The sequence below is a fragment of the Phyllobates terribilis genome, unplaced genomic scaffold (assembly GCF_046119375.1).
Source record: "Phyllobates terribilis strain yellow unplaced genomic scaffold, ASM4611937v1 Scaffold_5__5_contigs__length_657084704, whole genome shotgun sequence".
NCBI classification, from domain to species: Eukaryota; Metazoa; Chordata; class Amphibia; order Anura; family Dendrobatidae; genus Phyllobates; species Phyllobates terribilis.
In genome coordinates, this window is record NW_027362765.1 from 395,251,439 (window position 1) to 395,267,696 (window position 16,258).

At 42.9% G+C, this 16,258-nt stretch overlaps 1 long non-coding RNA gene across 1 annotated transcript in view; it reads left to right on the forward strand.

The window, feature by feature from the left end:
• Positions 1-1,432: 1,432 nt before the first annotated feature.
• LOC141271223 (uncharacterized) overlaps positions 1,433-16,258 on the forward strand; it is a 71,410-nt gene continuing 56,584 nt past the window's right edge. Inside the window, exons 1-2 of the long non-coding RNA XR_012321866.1 lie at positions 1,433-1,490; positions 2,831-2,902. This is a non-coding gene — a long non-coding RNA (uncharacterized lncRNA). The remainder of the gene's footprint in view (positions 1,491-2,830; positions 2,903-16,258) is intronic.

Below are 16,258 nucleotides of genomic sequence, written 5' to 3' on the forward strand. Positions count from 1 at the left end.
CTATACACAGCGGGAGGCCGCACTGCGCCATCTATACACAGCGGGAGGCCGCACGGCGCCATCTATACACAGTGGGAGTCTCAGTGCTTTGCAACAGCAGTCAATAAATTCTGCTTGACTAATTCTGAGCACCATAAAGTCTGGTTCGCTTCTAACCTGCTGTCTTCATTTTCAGCTTGCTGAATTCTAACTCATTTACTGTCATTCGAGACGATGCTTTTGCTGGTCTCTTTCACCTTGAATACCTGTAAGTGCTCCACTTAATGTCATATTTTTGATTCTGTTCTTCTTCATCTTTTGGCATGTGCAATTGTATGAGCAAGTATTGATATGAATTTATGACCTACTTAAACCTTGGAGGACCTTAAATTTTATTCAATCAAATTTTTTTCCAGTTTAACACTATGGGACATATATGTGCCTTGGTCCTCAAAGGGTTTTTAAAGTGGCTGCAAACATAAATACGAAAAAAATAATTCAATTAGTGCTTTTTGTGTTCATTTAATTTTTATTTGAAGTCCATTTTTTTATATACCTTGAAATTAAGCCCTACCCCATGGAATGAAGCCCTACCTACATGACATCTGAGAGCTACATGGATCCCGCTTGTGAGGTGCCTGTCCGTCACTACTATTCAGTTTTAGGGTCCACTCACTAAGCCATATATTCTCTCATGCAAGAGAATAGGGCAAATTATGCTAATGACACTCGGCTCAAACTCTGTTAGAGCTTCAACTGAGTGTGATCCGATTCTCTCGCAGCACAGATATGGAGAAGATGGAGAACTTAATTTCTCCATCTTCTCCATAGTCTCTGTGAGTGTTCATCGGACTGCACTTGGATGACATCCGAGTGCAGTCCAATGTTTTACGTGCACCCGTAGACTTGTATGGGTGCACATGGTCCGAATATCGAATGAGATTATTTTCTCATGCCAATAATCGCAGATCTGCACTGTCCCATAGTATAACATAGGGCCGAGTCCTATCCGATAAAACATCACATAGCATTCGGCCGTGTTATACGACAGTGTGAGAGAGCCCTTAGAGTCAAGGAATATTTACATGCAGATGATGATATTACTCTCCAAGTGTATATTTTTTTAGGCGAGTTCATAGTAAATGCTTTGCCTTTTTGACATGTGATCAACTAAAGAACAAGAAAGATTTAGGACCTCGCAGGGGGCCCGCGGCTCCAGGCGGGGTGTCTAATGCCGGATTGCCCTCATTATATGTGCAGGCTGCCGCGGCACATAGCGGTAGCAGTGGCGGGAGGGGGGGGCCCGGACCGTTCCCCCAGCAGCGGCCGCCGCTACTTCTTCATCGGCCGGGCCAGCACTGCAGCAGTTAACTTCCCTGTGCTGGCCCGGCCGCGTCACTGCTAGGAGACATGGCCCTGTGCGCGGCTGTGTCTCCTAGCTGTGACGTCACGCAGTGCTGCACCGGAAAAGAGACAGAGCAGGCAGGAAGGAGGAATGGAGCCGGGGGATGGTGAGTGTGTGTGTATGTATGTATGTATGTGTGTGTGTGTGTGTGTGTGTGTGTTTGTGTGTGTCTGTGTGGGCAGGTGTGTGTGTGTGTATATGTGTGTGTGTGTGTGTGTAGGCAGGTGTGTGTGTGTGTTTCTGGGCAGGTGTGTTTCTGGGCAGGTGTATTTGTGGGCAGGTGTGTGTGTGTGGGCAGGTGTGTATGTGTGTGTGTGTGGGCAGGTGTGTGTGTGTTTGTGGGCAGGTGTCTGTGTGGGCAGATGTGTGTGTGTGTGTGTGTATATGTGTGTGTGTGTGGGCAGGTGTGTGTGTGTTTGTGGGCAGGTGTGTGTGTGGGCAGGTGTGTGTGTGTGTATATGTGTGTGTGTTTGTGGGCAGGTGTGTGTGTATATGTGTGTGTGTTTGTGGGCAGGTGTGTGTGTGTGTGTGTGTGGGCAGGTGTGTGTGTGTTTGTGGGCAGGTGTGTGTGGGCAGGTGTGTGTGTGTGTGTGTGTGTATATGTGTGTGTGTGTGTTTGTGGGCAGGTGTGTGTGTGTATATGTGTGTGTGTGTGTGTGTGGGCAGGTGTGTGTGTGTGTGATGTCTGTCTGTTTGTGTGTGTGTGTGTGAGCAGATGTCATTGTGTGATGTCTGTTTGTATGTATTTTGTGTTTCAAATGTGTTTATGCGTGTCTGTATATGTTTGTGTGTGTGTATGACTGCATGCGGCCTCCTGCTGAGTATAGTTGGCGCCGTGCGGCCTCCTGATGTCTCTGGGGGGGGCGCCGTGCGGCCTCCCGCTGTGTATAGATGGCTATGTGCGGCCCCCCGCTGTGTATAGATGGCTATGTGCGCCCCCCGCTGTGTATAGATGGCTACGTGCGGCCCCCCGCTGTGTATAGACGGCGCCGTGTGGCCTCCTGCTGTGTATAGATGGCTCCGTGCGCCCCCCGCTGTGTATAGATGGCTACATGCGGCCCCCCGCTGAGTATAGATGTCGCCGTGTGGCCTCCTGCTGTGTATAGATGGCTACGTGCGGTCTCCCGCTGAGTATAGATGGCGCTGTGCGGCCTCCTGCTGTCTCTGGGGGGAGCGCCGTGCGGCATCTATACTCAGCAGGAGGCCGCACGTAGCCATCTATACACGTATACTCAGCAGGAGGCCGCGCGTAGCCATCTATACGGCGCCATCTATACACAGCGGGAGGCCGCACGGCGCCATCTATACACAGCGGGAGGCCGCACGGCGCCATCTATACACAGTGGGAGTCTCAGTGCTTTGCAACAGCAGTCAATAAATTCTGCTTGACTAATTCTGAGCACCATAAAGTCTGGTTTGCTTCTAACCTGCTGTCTTCATTTTCAGCTTGCTGAATTCTAACTCATTTACTGTCATTCGAGACGATGCCTTTGCTGGTCTCTTTCACCTTGAATACCTGTAAGTGCTCCACTTAATGTCATATTTTTGATTCTGTTCTTCTTCATCTTTTGGCATGTGCAATTGTATGAGCAAGTATTCATATGAATTTATGACCTACTTAAACCTTGGAGGACCTTAAATTTTATTCAATCAAATTTTTTTCCAGTTTAACACTATGGGACATATATGTGCCTTGGTCCTCAAAGGGTTTTTAAAGTGGCTGCAAACATAAATACGAAAAAAATAATTCAATTAGTGCTTTTTGTGTTCATTTAATTTTTATTTGAAGTCCATTTTTTTATATACCTTGAAATTAAGCCCTACCCCATGGAATGAAGCCCTACCTACATGACATCTGAGAGCTACATGGATCCCGCTTGTGAGGTGCCTGTCCGTCACTACTATTCAGTTTTAGGGTCCACTCACTAAGCCATATATTCTCTCATGCAAGAGAATAGGGCAAATTATGCTAATGACACTCGGCTCAAACTCTGTCAGAGCTTCAACTGAGTGTGATCCGATTCTCTCGCAGCACAGATATGGAGAAGATGGAGAACTTAATTTCTCCATCTTCTCCATAGTCTCTGTGAGTGTTCATCGGACTGCACTTGGATGACATCCGAGTGCAGTCCAATGTTTTACGTGCACCCGTAGACTTGTATGGGTGCACATGGTCCGAATATCGAATGAGATTATTTTCTCATGCCAATAATCGCAGATCTGCACTGTCCCATAGTATAACATAGGGCCGAGTCCTATCCGATAAAACATCACATAGCATTCGGCCGTGTTATACGACAGTGTGAGCGAGCCCTTAGAGTCAAGCAATATTTACATGCAGATGATGATATTACTCTCCAAGTGTATATTTTTTTAGGCGAGTTCATAGTAAATGCTTTGCCTTTTTGACATGTGATCAACTAAAGAACAAGAAAGATTTAGGACCTCCCCTATACAGAAACGGAAAATAGTTTGGAGGACTTGCATGTCCTTTTTTATTTATTATGAGAAAATCATAAAAGATCCCGTTTTTTAACCATGCTGTGACTTTCTGCTGAGGGAGAGGGAGAGAGCTGCCCTATTCAGAGTCAGTAATAAGACCTGCTGACAAAAGTGTTGAAGATACAGTCTAATGTGAATTAAGAATGAAAAAAAGTTAATTTCACAAATGGCTTGTATTTTTTTTAATACAAACTTTTTTTGTGTTTACAGCTCCTTTAAAGGGAATCTGTCATCAGGTTTTTGCCACCTAATCTGAGAGCAGCATAATGTAGGGTTAGAGGCACTGATTCCAGTAATGTGTCACTTACTGGGCTGCTTAGTGTTGTTTTGATAAAATCATTGATTTGTCAGAAGGTAATTATCACTAGATGACTAGTAAGTTCTGTAGGACCCCACCCCCATCACTGATCAGTAGATTTCTGTGTACACTGAGCATGGGCAGAAAGCTGCCAATCAGTGGTGTGGGTGGGGCTATACAGAGCGCAGCATTCAGAGAGCTGCTAGATCTGCAGCAGATAAAACGGTGATTTTCTCAAAATGACAACAAGCAGCTGAAAAAGTGACACATCGCTGGAATCAGGGCATCTGCCCCAATATTGTGCTGCTCTCAGATGAGGCAGCACAATTAATATTATGCCAAATTAATTTCCCGTGAACTATCACATGATCTATCACAGGGGATCATGTGACATGTCACGTGATAAATCAGGTGTGGGGGGGGGGCCGCGCCTTCTAAACTGCCCGGGGCCCTTGCTACTCTTAATCAACCCCTGGCTTGGATGAAACGCGTAGGGACATGAAAAATAAGGGAAAGTGCAGGGTCTTTATACAGGGCTAGCTGTGGACTGCCCTTGTAAGGGCAGGCGTTGTGGGGTCAGTAATATTGTGAGCTGACAGGGAATAATAGGGTCAACCCATGTCCCCACTTTGTGTTCAAAAGGTAACTCTGGACATCTACCTCCTCCCTTGTTAATCAAGAAAGAATGGGTGAGATAATTCCATTTTTTTCTCTTATATAATTGAACTGTGATAAAAAGTTGTTGTCTGCACTCAGACTATACTATGTATAATCACTTTTTTATGTCACTTTTATCTTCATGGACTCGTGGTTACTAGGTAAATGTGTGGACCTTGAGTACATGTTTCAGTGACTATTTTGGTTACACAGACCGGAAAAAAATCTTTATCATAGTGGTTATCTGTTTGACACAGGGTTTTCTCCACTGATCCCTGTTTTTCTATGGTCCTTCTGTTATAGAATCTATCCTACAAATGTTTTTGATCTCCTTACTGCAGGGGTGATCAATAAACCATTCTTTATATACACAGGGGTGGTCTCTGGGCTATATTTCTGTTAATGGTCAGGTTGGCCCAGCGACTTGCTTCTAATTGAGTGGCACATTTTATATATCGTATTAAAAGTTATGTTTTAAATTTCACAATTTTGCTATCTAATTATCTTTAATACTGTGATTATTATTTACTGAGTGATGGTCTAGTACCTCCACTTTGTTGCTAATTACCACATTTATTGAGACCAGTAACTTTTTTTTCTTTTTTCGAGCGATGGAGCGCTTTTTTGAGTTGTTTTTCTTGATACCATTTTGGTCGCATAGCATTTTAATTTTTATCATATGGGTTAAATATTTCTTTATTTATTTTTGAATTGGGAAAATAAAACTTTTATGCTTTTTGTTTCTCTATTATTAAAAATGCTTTTTTATTACTTTTGCTTTCAGTCCCCTGAGGGACTTGAACTTGCGATTGATTGAAGACGGGGCCTTCAGTAGTTCCCGGGCAACAATGGCAACCCATTGGCTCCCTGTGATTGGGTAGGATGGGGGGGGGGTTAATGAGTGCCAGAACGGACGACTCATAGGGATCGCACCGCTTAAAGGCCGCTGTCCGAGATTGAGAGCGGCATTTGAGCTGTTAAACAGCAGTAATCAGAGCTTGCTCCAGTCGCTACTGTCAGAGGCAGATGCTAGTTGTATAACAGAGGTAGCAGCCAATGTGTAAGGGGTGCACCCAATGTTGGAAAAGGAGTTAAAAGTAGGGATGAGTGGACACATGGAATTTCGGGCTTCTGGCACCTTACCCAAACTTTAGTTGAAGTTCGGTTCGGGTACCAGAACAGTACCCGAACTTAAACCTGAACCCAAACCCCATTGAAAGCAATGGATACCCAAATTTGGGATCTGGAAAATCTCTCTCTTATCCCCGGACTTCCCCTGGAACTCCAAACATTAAAATGGACTTCCGGGAGAAGTCCATGTTCAGAATTTAGCACTGTCCGGTACGAACCCCGAACTTTTAAGTTTTAAGTTTCACTTTTATGTATTGAAGAACTGAAATAAATTAACTTTTTGATGATATCCTAATTTAGTGAGATGCACTTGTATATACTATATACTGCACTCAGATTATGGCTACTTTTAATTTTCGGAAATTTCCCTTATGTATACCTAAATACCAATTCTAGAGCATGGCATATGTTTTAATTTGTTTTATATTTAAAATATACCTGAAAGCCCCACAATAAGCCTCATTATAACCACAATGTCAGTTCTGTCGCACAATGGACAACATTGATGTAAAATTGGGATTCAGCTGAGGTTCTTATATCTTACCTGTTGTTTCAGGTAACTGTTTAATATAAGCTGCTGTGTGTGTACAGGAGGAATAACACCATACCTGGCAGTATCCTGCATTTTTTCACCAGTTTTTCCTTCCGCAGCCTCCATCTCTAATCTTCAGTTGTCTCTGACCTAGAGGGTAGATACTGCTATCATGTCTCCCATACACGACACGCACAGACACAAGGGATTCCCTTCTCCTGTCTCTATTTAGCACATGTTCATATACAGCAGCAGAATGAAGGACATTATACAATAGTATTGAGCAGTGTAGCAGTGAATCCAGCACTGGGTGAGATAAGCACTTACTAGAAAGAAGAAGCTCTGATCTAACCATAGACTTCAGTACGCAGCTGCAATCTCATACCTAAGTGAGCTGAAAGTCATTTTTGCCTTATGCAAGGCGGATTTTTAGTAGTATTTCACAATGAGTGATAAGCTCAGGAGGCAAGAAGAGGGGAAGTAGCTCATAAGTGGAGTAAGAAGCATGTTTATGTAAAGTCTATTGAAATGACAGTGACTATTTAAAGGGAATCTGTCACCAGGTTTTTGTTATCTATCTGAGAGCAGCATGATGAATGTGCAGAGGCCCTGATTCCAGCAATGTGTCACTTACTTTACTGGGTGCTGCAGTTTTGATTAAAAACTGTTTTCTCTGCTGAATATCTAGCAGAGCTCTGAATGCTGAGCTATGTATAACCCCACCCACACTACTGATTGGCTCCTTTCTGTATACACTGTGCATCAGTGGTGGTGGGCAGGGTTGAACTACCTGGCAGCAAGTTTACTAGTCCTTTAGTGATAAAATCACTGTTTTATCAACAGGTGATTATCAAAACTACAATAAGCAGCCCAGTAAGTGACACATCGCTGGAATCAGGGTCTCTGACCCTACATCATGCTACTCTCAGATTACATAGCAAAACCCTTCTGACAGATTCCCTTTAAAGGCTACCATTTAATCAAATTTGTCAACCTATTTTTTTTATTGCTCTGATGTACCTACAATGAAAAATTAAGCTTTTAAATTATCATAATATCCTGGCCCCAATTTATTAAGCAATTTACCCCAATTGTTTGGTTTATCCATTTCTCAACATGTGACTCAAATTTAACTTAAAAATGCTATAGTGTGAAGCAAAAAAACACAAAAAATGTAATTGCACAAAGGATGAACATTAACATTACAATTGAATGTAAGTGCAGTTTTTGTACTATATATTGAGAAAGCAACAATTGCAATTGAAGCCAACAGGTGGCGCCAGTGAGCTACATGTCAGCTCCTGGAAAAGTGTTCACCCTGAGATCTACTGTACATGACACATTTGTAGAAGGGAAATCTGATTTTTTTTCCCTTTCTCTGATCCCATAAATGGTCATCCAAGTCCTCTAACTTATTTATCGTCACAATTTTTTTGTCTTGGGAAATCTAAATTTATTTATTTGAAAACATTCCATTTACATAAATGCAATTCCTGAAGTCCAGACTTTTAATGTCTTTAGTGTAATCATCTGGATGGAAAATTCCAATATGGATATTTTTTTTCTACTTTGATGCGTTTTATACAGTTTGTTCGTATCTACTTTTACTCCTCTGTGATTTGCTTCAGCATTTTATATTGATTAATTAACCCTAGTACGCATACGGTGGGTGTGAGTCTATAGAGAAGACTGTTAATTTAACTATGTACTGCAATACTAAAGTCCTACTGGTTTTATCCAATCTGTAAATAAATTAAACTAAAAAAACAAAAACAATAAAGAAATAAGAATTTTTAACATTGCCACATCAATAAAAGTCTGATTTACGAAACAAATAAAAGAAATAAAAAATAAAGAGATAAGAATATTTGGCATTCAACATCAATTAGTCTGATTTATCAAACAATTAATCAATCATGTAAACTCTATTTAGCGCTGTGTAAATAGCAATAGAGAAGGCAGAGACGGTTATAAACGATCTCTGCCTTTTGCCTGCCTGACAGCTGACTCCCCACTTCCGCAGCTGCACGATCGCATGTAGTGACATTTTAGGCTATGTTCACACTAGGCATTTTTTTTTCTGCAGCAAGACCTGATCTCTTGGCAGGAAAGAAGTTGAGTCAAAAACGCAGGTTTTGGTGCGTTTTTGGTGTATTTGATGCATTTTTCAGGATCCCAAAGTTCAGCTTTGCTTCCACCACAGAAGCGTGAACATAGGTCCCCAATGCAAGACATATGTGAAACCATATTAACCAGAATTACAAATGTAACAGTGGGGGAGATGAATTGTTCAGTAATAGTTTACCTAAGACACTGGCAGTGCATTGAGTTTGTGGGACACTATGGTCTGCCATTCAGTTGTTCAGGCAATGTTCAATTTCACACCTCCATTGGCCACAGGTATTGTTCAATCTCACACCTAGCTCAGCCAATGTTTACTGTTTACACATCACTAATTTAATTAAACTGTCCTAATCCAAGCTGCCATATCAGGTGACCAAGACAAGATGGTAAAATCACAAAAGTAAATGAGTTTCACATACCATTGTACTTGCTTTCTTTCACTAAAAACACAGCAAAACCTGATAGCTGTTTATACTAGGTGTTTTTTCAGCGTTTTTTCACTACCCATTACTTTCAATGGGTGAAAAACACTGGAAGAAGTGACATGCTGTATTGTGCAAAATAAAACATGCAAAGCACAAAATCCTGATCAAACAAAAACCAAAATTTGCCTAAAAAACCTGAAAAAATGCAATGTACGAACATAGCCTTAGAATGTAAAATGCAGACTACCTGGGCATTTAATACCTATGGGTGGTCCGGGTGTAGTTAAAATGAATGTCCTGTCACTACCTCACAAATCATATCAAACAAGTCACCACCTACAAAACATTATTACATGCTATTTATTTTTGTCTTTTTAGCTCATCTCATTAGTACGAGGCTGTGATCTGGGACTACAGTTTAGCTACAGTGCCTACAGGAGTCTATGGTAGTCTGAGCCACACCCCCTGTCACATCATTGGTTCAGGCTGCTGCTCAGTCCCTCCCACAGAAGCTCTGCCTATTCTAATTGGCTGCAATGTATAAACACAACTAAGTCATTGTGATTACTCGTCACCTAAACTGTTATTGTGAAACCTTCCTTATATTGACTCTGATTATGTTTTTTTTTTTCTTTGTTTGATTTAGGCCCAAATATTTTTGCACTTAATTTATCAGCCGTGACTCTGGCATGTAAGGGATGCAAACACTGGTAAAACCTGGGCATTTTTTCCTACATAGTAGCCTCAGCCAGTAGTTACCAGCAGGTGTCGCTCTTGATCCACTTGCAGAGCACTAGTGACCGCACACATTTCTTCCTTGTCTTTTCAATGTACATTTTATCTATACATAACATTTATATTATATAACTTAGAAGGCAAAACCAGCAAAATGAGTGCAGTTCTTGGATTCTTTGCATTTTTTGTAAACAATGACACAGATGGTTTAGCAGGAGAATGTTCTCAATGAGGCGTACGCACGGAGCGACTGCTGCACCGCAGAGAAACAGAATACGAAAGTTATATCTGCAAACAAGTAAAACAACTTCTTAACTCGCTGTAAAGCAAAACAAAACGAGGCCTGAGAGTTACCGACCCCCATCTTAGTAGTCTCATATCCGAGCGATGTATGTAACTTTTGTATTTCTATTCTAAATATCAAAGAAGAAGCTTCTATAAACTTCTGTAATAGTTATTATTATCACCCCATTATTATTCACGTTTCTTTTTGCATACATTTCTATCAGTTCCCATAACTTATTTAATATCTGTTCTCATGCTTTGAACTTATAAGATTGAAAGACACAAAGAACCAATCATTTATAGTATCTACTATTAGAGCATTTTCTTTCTTTCTTTCTTTCTTTCTTTTTCTTTCTTTTTCTTTCTTTCTTTCTCCTGTCCTTACACTCTCATAGTGCTTACCCATCACTAGGGGGAGCCCCCTGCACACATATTTATACAGCTTCCATCACATTCAATATTGTGTGTATAAATCATATGTAGTGAGCTCCCCCTAGTGGTGGCTGGTATCAGCCAGAATTATATGAATTTGTCAGTCCTGAATAACAGAGCTTCCTTATTGGGCATCACACAACTTTAGTGGGAATCTTTCAGCGGGTTTTCGCTATTTAGTCTGAGAACAGCATGATATAGAGCAGTAGAGCCTTATTCCAGGGATGTGTCACTTATTAGGCTGTGTGTTGTAGTTTCAATACAATCAGTGTTTTATCAGTAGGAAATTATCTCTGCAGTACTGCAGTCTAGCTAATCTGCACCACTGATTGGCAGCTTGCTGACAGTGTACACAGGAAGCTGCCAATCAGGGATGTGGGCGAGGTTATACACAGCTCAGCATTCTGAACACTACTACATCTACAGCAGAGAAAACAGGGATCCTGGCCAAACTACAGCAAGCTGTCCAGTAAGTGACACATTGCTGAATCAGGGTCTCTGCCCCTACATCACGCTGCTCTCCGATTACATAGCAAAAACTGCTGACAGATTTCCCTTCCACCTAAAGATTCTAGGTTTAGTCAGATTTTTAGAAGTAAGCACCTTTTTAGGTGATAGGTGTTAGGTTGCGAATTAGTGGGGGTCTGACCACTGGGACCCCCACCAATCCCAATAACAGAGCCATGCAGATCTCCATCTGAAAGGCAAGGTGGCCAGACATGCTCATCTCCTCTCTATTCATTGTCTGTGGGACTGCTGGAAGAGGGCTAGCACTGTACCTGATTATTTACAGTAGTCCCGTAGACTATAAATATAGCAGAGATGAGCAAGTCCGGCCAACTGCTCCATTTAGATGGGCCTCTGCAGAACTCCGATCTTGGAAACCTTGGGGTCTTACTAGTCGGACCTCCATTGATTAGCAAGTTTTCCCCTATTTTATAGATCCCCCATCTTTTAGATACTTTTAAAGGTGGAAATAAACCTTTATGAATTGAATGCTATATTCCATTTAGGCTGCATTCACACATCCATGTGACACGTCCATGTGCAGCCTGTTAGCACCCGGACCCATAGAGTTTCATTGATCCATACCCACATTCATTTAAAAAAGCCTATCCATGTGTGCAATCCACGAGACTCAGAGCAGGTCGTGTTCTCATCCCTTTTGACTTGGCCATTAAAGTCCACGGGGATCCGAGAAAAATGGAGACAGACCGTGTACTTCAGTTTTCCATCCGTGTTTCATTTGTTTTTAACTGATCCATTGTTAAGAGTCAGGGGATAAATAAAAGTTCCGGCAGTTTACCTCCTTTTTAAAAAAGGGTGAGAAAAAATGGTGCAACAAGAATGCAAAACAGATGACACACGAGAAATAAAAAAAACTGTTTGTTTTACTCAAATATACACAGATGTGTGAATGCAGCCTTATGCGCATATAATGAAATGCAATATAAAGAACAGCAATGGTGTAAACCCAGACACTACAACAAATCTGTTATATTTGGACATTTTTAATATGTAATATCTTTGATCCTTGTCATGCCATGAGAGCATTGAAACTAGTCGTCAATAAAGGATTTCTGAGCCTTCTGTCAAGTGAATACAACGGGAGCATTGGCTGACGAATACCTCTGATGGAAGGCTGTGATGGGTAAGGAGGCACAATATGGCGGTACACTGAGCCCCAGGCACAATGAACTATATGTATCATGTGTATGAGACCTAATGAAGACATCACCGAGGTGCAGTACCACCTGTAACCACTGTGTGACGCTTAAAATGATATTAAACTTGCAGATTGCACAACAATTCACAGCTATTAGGATCAGACAATCTATTGTTCCCTGTTATCAGTGATTTTAGGCTGGCGAGAAGCTAACTGTAATGTTCTTTGATATTACGACCGCCAAGAAGTCCAGAAAAATCCCTGCCCCCCACTGTATCCCCAATATCTACGGATATCAGCAGATCTTGAGCTTTTATTATAGCAGCTATCTAAGGTGTGTGGGGGCTTTTGAGGCTGAAAACGTCAGTCTACATGGTCATTATTTCATACGATGATGGACAGTAGAGCATTCACATTAGTTGCATCTTTAACATTGGGATTAACCCTTTAGTAATCCGCTTCTTGGACGGGTCTCTCCTGTATATACCGTACGTGCAGAGATAACGACTATTGTGGCTACACGGACATTTTTTAACTTGCAGGAAGTTTCCTAAGGAAACAGTGGAGTTTGGCAATTGGTTTAGGAAACAAAGTCCCACATAGCTTTATGATTTATTTAAATATAGATTTTCTTAAATGACAGGGGCAGGAACATTGGAGATTATTTGGAAACCTGTTTGTTTCTCACCCAAAAATCAAAATACTTCCAATAAATATAAAACCCTTAAAGCTTTTCATAATACAAGATGTGTACATTAATAAATAAGTCTCTTAGACATGATGAGGCTGGTGTGCCTACTATGAAAATCCATGTCAGTTTCCCCACCTAATGAGCTGGATTCATAAAATGCCCATTTTAATATCAAGTAGGAAAAGAGGATTACACAACCATTCTGACAAGGATTTTCAAAGTAAGTACATCTGCCTCATCAGGTTTAATATATGCATGTAATAATGTATGCAGTTTATATTGTGAAATCTGGTGACTGATACCTTTAGTTCATCATACTTTGTAACATAAGGGTTATACCTTTTTCAGAAAAAGCTGCTTAACAATGATAACAATGAGTATGGCTGACATTACATCATTTCTAATATTACTTTTTTCTAAATCTGGAAACACCCGGGTGATAAATGTCGGTGGACCCGGCCAATTTCAGAAGCATCTGCTAATAATCTCATGTGTGGCGGCTTCACAACCTCAGGCCGGGTCTTGGGAAGTCACCATGGACTTGTCTTACATTTCTAGGAAACTTCATTTGTAACATTGTATATGTGTAATAAACATTCACACAAGATTGGAAAACAAGCTTCTACCTATACACTGTGTGCAAAGTTATTAACAAATCCAAAAGGTTAATAAACCTGAAAACTGAATATTTAAGAAAGTAAAAGTGCAGTTTTGTCTTAGGAGAATATCTGTGTGTGCAGAATTATTATTTAATTAAATGAAAAATGTAATTATTTCCATCTCAATTATTTTCAACTGAAAGTGAGAATAATAATCAGACACCTCAAAATGTACAAAATATATATAAAAAGTATATATCAGTGACCAATATAGTAATATAGCCATCCTTCTTCTCAATAACAGCCATAAACTGTGTCCATGGAGTCTGTCAGGTTCTTCATCTGTTGATGATCATCTTTTTGGGCAGCACCAACCACAACCCCAGACACTGTTCAGAGAGGTAAAGCTCCCATTTAAGAAGAGCCCACAAGTTCTCAGTAGGGTTTAGGTCTGGTGAGGACGGGGTCGGGTCATTATTCTTTCATCTTTAAGGCCTTTACTAGCACTGAGCAATGGAGACTTCAATGCTGTGATGGAGGAGCCTTGTCCTGAAGAAGAATCCTGGTTTTCTTGAAAGACGCAGACTTTTTCCTGCACTACTACTTGAAGGCAGTATCAGGGCCGGCGTCAGCACCCGGCTCACCTGGGCAAGTGTCGGGGCCCTGAGCAGGCAGGGGGCCCACTTGGGGTCAGGCCCCCCGCCGGGCTATGGGCGGAGGAGAGCGGTGCCAGCGCCCTCCCTTCTCCCCCGCTTGCTCAGGGCCCTGGCAGCCGGATACTTACCTCTCCCAGTGCCTCCGCAGATCAGCTGTCTTCCTGCTGAGCGCTCCCTGTGACGTCTCAGGTCAGAAGGTGCGGTGGCGTCTTTCCACCGCACCCTCCCCTGAGCCGTCACAGGCAGCGCAGAGCAGGATGACGCCGGGAACGCTGGAGTTCAGACCTGAGCAGCGGCAGCAGGTGAGGAGGAGTGAGGTGAGTATTTGATTTTTATTTTTTTTCATGTATGGAGGCATGGGGCATTATGTGGGGGGCTGACATCCTGCATTGGGTATTATATGGGGGGTGACATCCTGCATGGGGCATTATATGGGGGGGTGACATCCTGCATGGGGCATTATATGGGGGGAGAGGTGACATTCTGCATGGAGCATTATATGGGGGGTGACATCCTGCATGGGGCATTATATGGGGGGTGACATCCTGCATGGGGCATTATATGGGGGGGTGACATCCTGCATGGGGCATTATATGGGGGGGGTGACATCCTGCATGGGGCATTATATGGGGGGAGAGGTGACATCCTGCATGGAGCATTATATGGGGGGTGATATCCTGCATGGGGCATTATATGGGGGGGTGACATCCTGCATGGGGCATTATATGGGGGGAGAGGTGACATCCTGCATGGGGCATTATATGGGGGGAGAGGTGACATCCTGCATGGAGCATTATATGGGGAGGTGACATCCTGCATGGGGCATTATATGGGGGGGTGACATCCTGCATGGGGCATTATAAAGAGGGGGGAGACATCCTGCATGGGGCATTATATGGGGGGGAAAGGGACATCCTGCATGGGGCATTATATGGGGGGGGGAGTGACAGCCTGCATGTGGCATTATAAGGGGGGAACAGCCTGCATAGGGCATTATGTAAGGGGAACAGCCTGCATGGAGCATTATATGGGGGGCAGTATCCTGTATGGAGTGTTATAAGGGGACCAGTATCCTGTACGGAGCCTGTTATGGGGGCCAGTATTCTGTATGGAGCGTTATATGGGGGCCAGTATTCCGTATGGAGCGTTATATGGGGGCCAGTATTCTGTATGGAGCATTTTATGGGGGCTAGTATCCTGTATGGAGCGTTATATGGGGGCCAGTATACTGTGTGGAGCGATTCGCCAGTTTCTGAGCTATTGTAGAATTTACAATAAATATCACTCATGTAATGTAAGAGGTGAAATCTTCGGCATTGTACTATATATATAGATTTCTCTGCGGTATCTGTGCATCATGAATCGTGGTATGTGTTAAAGGGGCCCACTGAGACTCTTTCACCCGGGGTCCAGAAAAACCTGCAGCCGGCCCTGACAGTGTTTTCTAAAAATGGCAGGAGGTTTGGGAGTTGATTTTAAGTTAATCTTCAACCTAAAAAAGAACAACCAGCTCATCTTTAATAGTCCCAGCCCATAGCAGTCCCCACCTCCACCTCGCTGGAGGGGATGTGGAGGTCTGTGCCCGTTACTGATCCAACCACGGCCCATCCATCGCCTACAGAAAGAATCCCATCTCATCAGCCAATAAAACCAGTGAACAATCTGTCTTTAGACATTTGTTGGTCGAATCTTGACGTTTCCACTTCTGTGACTTGCTCAGTGGTGGTCGGGCTCAGCCTCCTTAGCTTGGCCGTGTCTCTGAGCACTGAGGACCTTGTACTTCTGTGTCTTGCTCAGTGGTGGTCGGGCTCAGCCTCCTAACCTCGGCCCTGTCTCTGAGCACTGAGTACCTTGTACTTCTTTGTCTTGCTCAGTGGTGGTCGGGCTCAGCCTCTTCAACTTGGCCATGTCTCTGGGCACTGATTGCCTTGTGCTTTTGTGTTTTGCTCAGTGGTGGTCGGGCTCAGCCTCCTCACCTCAGCCGTGTCTCTGAGCACCTTGTACTTCTGCGTCTTGCTCAGTGGTGGTCGAGCTCAGCCTCCTCACCTCGGCCGTGTCTCTGGGCACTGATTGACTTGTACTTCTGTGTCTTGCTCAGTGGTGCCGGGCTCAGCTTTCTCACTTCGACCGTGTCTCTGGAC